This window comes from Penaeus japonicus, unplaced genomic scaffold (assembly GCF_977035675.1).
Source record: "Penaeus japonicus unplaced genomic scaffold, GWHDUDI00000001_assembly GWHDUDI00000015, whole genome shotgun sequence".
NCBI classification, from domain to species: Eukaryota; Metazoa; Arthropoda; class Malacostraca; order Decapoda; family Penaeidae; genus Penaeus; species Penaeus japonicus.
In genome coordinates this window covers 16378236-16384970 of record NW_028234417.1, presented here as the reverse complement: position 1 = coordinate 16384970, position 6735 = coordinate 16378236, and the positions used below count along the sequence as shown (strand labels likewise).

The window sequence follows — 6735 nt, the reverse complement described above, 5'->3', positions numbered from 1 at the left end:
AAGAATGAGAGACGTGAGAATGAGCTGAGAGACAGAAGAGAAGAAAGAAAACAGGAAAAAGGGAAAAAGAAAAAAATAGATAAAGAGGGCTTGTTGATAAGAGAAAAGAGGGACCGACAAAATAATAAAACAGATAGGGAGGCAGAAGGAGACTGAAAAATAAAAGGAGGAAAAGCAAAAGGAAGTGAGGAAAAAGCGCTGGAGACAGTGACAGCGGGTCGCCCAAAGGGAGAAAGGATGGAGGGAAACGATAATAATTAAAGACCTTACAGAGGATCGTCTGGAAGGAAACTGGAGATTCCTATCTGAAAGAAAAAAACAGGTGAAAACGAGAGAGATTTGAGAAGTGGCCAGAGCCTTGCAGTTTATTTCCTCGCAAAGTACTCGTTCCGTCATTGAAATTTGCAATAGTAAGAGGTTACTTTGTTAGAGAGAGAGCTGGAGAGAGTGTATATTATATATATGTATAAATATATATAGTGTATATAATCCCTATATAATTATTAATATATATATATTTGTGTGTTGCGACTATTGGTTCATTAGTGTGTGGTCCGTCTGAGTGTGTAGGTTGTGGTGTAGACTGTGTGTGTTGGGTGTGTCTGTGTCTAGTCGTTGTGTGGAAAGAGAGTATTTAGGTGAGAGAAAGCAGAGAGAGACGAGTGAGAGAGAGAGGGACAGGAGAGATGAGAGAGGCGCAGAAGTGGATGGAGAGAGAGAGAAAGATGAAAGCTAGACTAAGAAGAGAGAGAGAAGAGAGAGAGAGAGAGAGAGAGAGAGGAGAGAAGAGGAGCAAGAATGATATGAGAGAGAAGAGAACGAGAGAGATGACGAGGAGACGTTTAATCATAGTTCCTTGAACCTAGAGAAAAAAGAAAAACGGGGGAGAGCATGACTTAATGATCTTTCCATTTTTTTCCGTGGGCGAACTCTAAGTGCCGAGGACATTTTGCCGGACACTGGAAATTTCCGATGGCATACTGTAGTGAGCGTGGAGTAACAAGCAATTAAACAAGAATATAAAATTCGTTTGATAAATAAAAAGAATGTACAAAGAGCGTGCCCGTTGAGCGGGCTCGGTTAATTCGGTATCTCTCTGTACACAAACGCATCACGCCTTTAGCTACGGCCTCCTATTGCGTATAAGCACTTCGCGTACAGAATACATGTATACGCATCATATAATACGACACGATGGGCTACGACACATGCGTACGCCACACCGCCGTACGCACGCGTGGCGCCGCACCATGCACAACGCACACGCACATCCACACGCACACTCACACGCACACGTTTATGCGTATACATAAATATGTATATATGCTATGATATCACTGCTTATAATATACCTTCTAGTATATATCTATATAGTATAATATATATATATATTACTTTAATAATATATTTATATATAATATACTATTTGTATGATATGTATGTATGTAGGTATCGTTCGTTATCATTATATATGTACGTATCGTATGTATGACTACCATTCTAACATCATCTACGTTCAGAAGAGTGAAGGAGAGAGAGAGATGGTATATGGAGTGAAAGAGAGACAGAGAGAGACAACGAGGCGTATGAGATGAGAGAGAAGGAGATGAGAGCGAGAGAGAGACAGAGTCGATATTAGATGAGACAGAGAGTGGAGAGAGGTGAGGAGACTGCGCCACTCGAGAGACGAAGGCACCGATGGAGAAAGAGAACGAGCAGTGAAGAGAGATCGAGATGAGAGAGAGATGGAGGTAAGAGAGAGAGAAGTGAAGAGAGTGAGACATAGAGATCGAGTTGAGATGATGAGAGAGAGGTGATGTGAAGAGAGAGGATGGACAGCGGGGAGAGAGAGTGGAGAGAGAGAGAGTGACGTGGCGGGTGAAAGAGAGAGGAGTGAACGGAGAGAGACAGAGAGAGAGAAGAGAGGAGAGAGCTGGACCGACGAAGAGACTGAGAGAGAGAGAGAGAAGAGAGATCTAGAAAGAAGGTGAGAGAGAGGACGTGAGTGACGCACAAAGGTGAAGGAGAGAGAGAGAGATCGAGAGAGAGTAAAAGATTTGAAGATAGAGATGCGAGAGATAAGAATTGATGAGAGAGAGAAGTGGACGAGAGAGAAGGAGAGAGAGAGAGAGAGAGAGAGAGTGAGAGAGAGAGAGATTGAGAGGATGGAGCTGAGAGAGAGATACGAGAGAGATGACGATGAGAGAGAGAATGAGAGAGAGCGCCGCGAGAGAGAGCGCAGTGAGCTGGAGAGAGAGATGAGAGAGCTTTGAGAGTCGAGGAGAGAGAGAAGAGAAGCTAGGGAGAGGAGGCGCACATGAGAGTATGCACATGATACATTCACAGATACATTAATACACATGCACATAAGTATCTGTATATGCATATCTAAGTGTGTAGTGAATTATCCCCTGGTATCAGGCGGGTCATCCCGTAGATTCCGAGCCGCCTGTCCCCTGACGTCACGAAAGAATCTACGGACCTTTCCGCCCTGCAAGATGATTTGGCTTTGCTGTTCTGCGTGAGTGTGTTTATTTTTAATAAGGATAAAGTACGTTTTTATGTTCCTTTGACTTACCTTTCTGATTGTTCCGTGTTCTTCGTCTACGTCTACATTTTCACTACTCTACACAACAAGTACTTATCCACTGCTTACCTTATATTCTTTACTTACCTTCCCTTGATCTTGTCTTTTTTCCTTCGACTATAACACCTTACCTTCATTTTTCATCTGTTTACCTCTTCCTGTTTTGTCTTGTTTCTCCACTCGGATCCCTTCTTTCACTTTTTCCTACTTTAGTGTCTTTAAGTCTTTTATTTGCCCTTTTTTGTATATGTTTTATTTCTAGTTTTATTTTTTGTATCTTCAGTTTGTTTTAAGACACACCGTTTTCATTTTTGATAATAAATCATTGCATTATGGGTAAAACCTCACCATAAGCGCGGGAAACTGCCACATAAAAGGTCAGGCCAGGGCAGCTAACGGGAGGGGGTTTCGAGACTTGTGTAGTGGCAGACGACCTCTGGGATTTTTACCTGGCTGAGTTTCTCGTGCTGTGCTTATAAATGTATAATATGGATGCTCCTTTTTTTAAATGTCGCCTTTTAAATCAGCCAGTTCAGTTTTGTTTTAATGGTGGCTACGGGATGAGCTTTCTTTTCTTACACCCGAGAGTGATCTTATCTTAAATGCGCCAGACCCACACGTTCAATAATGACGCGTAGTTGGGTAACACGCTTCCATATCAAACATCTATAGCAAGCTCTACGGAGTTTATTGATTACCCACTACAAAATGCATACACGAAATCCTCATGGATTTCATATCAAGGTTAGCATCGGCATTTTGAAATTATATCATCATCCTATGAATCATTATATATATATACTTACGGTATGTTCACAGAAAATACATTCATCTATACTTCAATAAGAATTCAAAAATGAAAATAGTTTAAGCACTTATGCATATACCTGTATGTATGAATGTTCACTCTGTGTGTATGTATGAATATTTGCATGCATATGGTCACTGCATGTGTGCATGTGTGTCTGTGCACTCGTTGGCCTGGATGTAAAGGGTGACTAGTCGATGGTAAATAGTTTTGTCAAGGTATATGGCTTTTAAAGTCTTGTGATCCCTCGCAAAAGCAGACATGCCGCTAAGATACGCCGATACCACAGCATTGCAACATGCAACTGGAGGACTTGAACTACGTCGAAGGCAAAACGAATTTCACTCATACCCGCACGCATGCAAGCACACACACACACATACCGATCCCCCCATTTTTTTTGCTTATGTTCTGTTTTATTCTCCCATCCCCGTCCTCCTTGTCGCCTCTTCCTCCCTTTTTTTCTTATCTTCCTCCAGCTATGAGATATGTGCTCATCTTCGTGCACAAAGCTGGCATTTTTCACAGGAGACCCTATCTAGACCAAAGCGAACCTCCACTACCACACCCGTACCTGAGTGCTCTCCAGAGACAAATGAGCCACAGTGGAAATCTTGCAATTTAATGCAAGTAAATTTATTGTAAAGCGTTATTTATGTAGACGGTTTTCAATGCATCTCATTTCTTATATACAGAGGCCAGTTCTCGAGTGTGCCAATTTTGCAATAACGTTCTTTTTAATAAATCGGTATACAACTGCATAAACAGTCACGCACACGCACTTAAATTCAAACACACACACACACACACACACACACACACGCCCGCGCATTACGATCGTTTGCTTGTATGTGTTTTGCAAATCAGATTCGTTTAGTTGTTAACATGCATGCTTGTGGCGTAGGGCTATGTGTCTGAGTTTATCCTTCTTAGGAGAACTGTTTATCTTTTTTTATGATGATTTAAATACTATTGATTTTTTTGCATATAATTCGCGCTTTGTGTATCCTGCGTATTAGATATTCATTTATGCTACATTTGTTTCTTTGCAGTTTGCCATATATATTAGTTCTTAAATTTCTTTTTTTTCCCCAAAGTAGCACTCAAAACAGAAATAAAGGCTTTATTGTTATTACACTGTGCTTGATTATTTCTTACTAAAGAAAAAAATATAATCGCATTTTACATCTTTGTTTATAATTTCCTCATTGCAAAGTACATTCTGTTCTCACCTTTTTGTTTACGAGATAACGCCTGTAGTCTATTCCGAGAACTGCTAGACTTTTGCTTTTCTTAGGTAGTTTGTGTTGGGTATTATGCAACTAAGTACTGCAATAGCCTCTTGTCTTATCCTTCCTTCTGCTCTCCTTTTTTTTTTTATTAAGTGAAATCAGCCTCCATTCCTGTTACAGGAAGATGTCTTGTGAAATGCCCTTATTACACTTCATAATATATTTCATTGGCCTCGACCTCGCTAATGACTGTGGCTGGCATCCATCTTTCTTACATATATCTATTTAATATGTACAAAATATACATTAAATGGCTTCACCTAATCTACACTCTTGCACAGTATCCTCGAAGTCTGTGTCCCTGACACTAGTGTAGGGTGGTGGTCCAGACCGCGTCCCTCGAAGTCAAAGGAGTGCTGATCTCAGGAGGGAGAATGACAGACGACATCTCATACACGCGATGACATTGCTCTTCGGCTGCTGTTTCTTCTCTCTCTCTCTCTCTCTCTCTCTCTCTCTCTCTCTCTCTCTCTCTCTCTCTCTCTCTCTCTCTCTCTCTCTCTCTCTCTCTCTGATCTCAGGAGGGAGAATGACAGACGACATCTCATCCACGCGATGACATTGCTCTTCGGCTGCTGTTTCTTCTCTCTCTCTCTCTCTCTCTCTCTCTCTCTCTCTCTCTCTCTCTCTCTCTCTCTCTCTCTCTCTCTCTCTCTCTCTCTCTCTCTCTGATCTCAGGAGGGAGAATGACAGACGACATCTCATCCACGCGATGACATTGCTCTTCGGCTGGTGTTTCTTATCGGCGAGCTGCTGTGCCAAGATCGCGTAGAAGGTTGTTGCCCTCGGCGCCATTCCTCCTGAGGTTGTGAAGACGAGGGGAGTGAAGGATCCCTGGTCCACTTCCTGGATCCTCTCCCCGTACTCCCTTAATTTTTCATTTTCATGTTTGATGTGGACCGCTTTCAGCTGCTGGCCCCTATTGCTGGGGGCCATGGGGTTGAATACCCTGACGTCGAAAAAGGCCCTCTGTCCTCTGGCCCAGAAGCCTCTAGCGCTGACGTCAAGGCGAGCGTCGTCTGGTGTGTTCGTCGATCTCAGGTTGAAATTTCTTCCTCCAGTGGGGAGTAGCTCAGGCTCCACTCTGACGTCATGGCAGACTTCTCTCAGCATCTGAGCAGTGAGGTCTCTCGCTTCATCATGCCGTATGACCACAAAACCACCTGTCTTGCAGATCATGGCATGGTTTGGGTCGAAGGGAGAGCCGCACGCACAGTGCTGAGGAAGACCATCCATGGGCCAGCCATACCTTAGAGCGAGGGCGTCAGTAAAATCTTGTTTATTTAGGCTGAACCCCTTCGCTCGTATAGGCAAGGTGGTGAGCCAATTTGATGCTCCCACTTCCTGGCATCCTCTGGCAGTTGTTGCATGAGGCTGTGTAGCTGTTCTTCTTGCCTTTGTTCCCTGTTTCTTGTTATCTCTGTTTTTATTTTATTTTTTGTTGTTCTGCTAGGTTTATTTCCCCATGTTCATTTTGATCTATTATTTGTTGGGCTGCAGTAAGCTTAATGGAGTTTTCATGTTCTATTTCTGCTAGCTTGCAGGGGTTTGGTATCCCCAGGCCTCCTTTTCTGGGCGGCAATTCAAAGATGGACCTTTCAGCGTCCGTTGGGTTGCGACCTCCAGTTAGAGCTGGTAATAGTTCCCTCTTGGGTGTCTTTTCGAGGGGATCCAAGAGATGCGCAATGCCTGGCACTGTCCTCATGAGGAAGTTCCATCTATGCCTGATTCCAAGTGTGAGGGCGGTGTAGGCGGCGTGTGGTTCGATGGTAGCTATTTTTTGCCAGCCTACGGATCTCAATAACCCACTCCTCGACCCTGTCTTTTATGAACTTTTCTCTCTCATGTACTGGGCCGAGTATTGCCCCTAGGTGTTTCTCTCCACCTGTTTTTATTTTTATCTTAATGTCTTTAAACTTTTCTTTGGCAAGTTCAAGCTTTTCGGGCTTTACAATCAGCACAGTTTTCTGTGCATTAGGGTAATATCCCTGCATTAGCCCATAGAGTTCAACCTTGTCCCACCATCTCTATATGTTTTCCGTTTTTCC

At 43.0% G+C, this 6735-nt stretch overlaps 1 pseudogene; it reads right to left on the bottom strand.

Annotated features, from left to right (window-relative positions):
• Nucleotides 1–4863: 4863 nt before the first annotated feature.
• On the bottom strand, nucleotides 4864–5991 carry LOC147470377 (uncharacterized; annotated as a pseudogene).
• Between the last annotated feature and the right edge of the window lie 744 nt (nucleotides 5992–6735).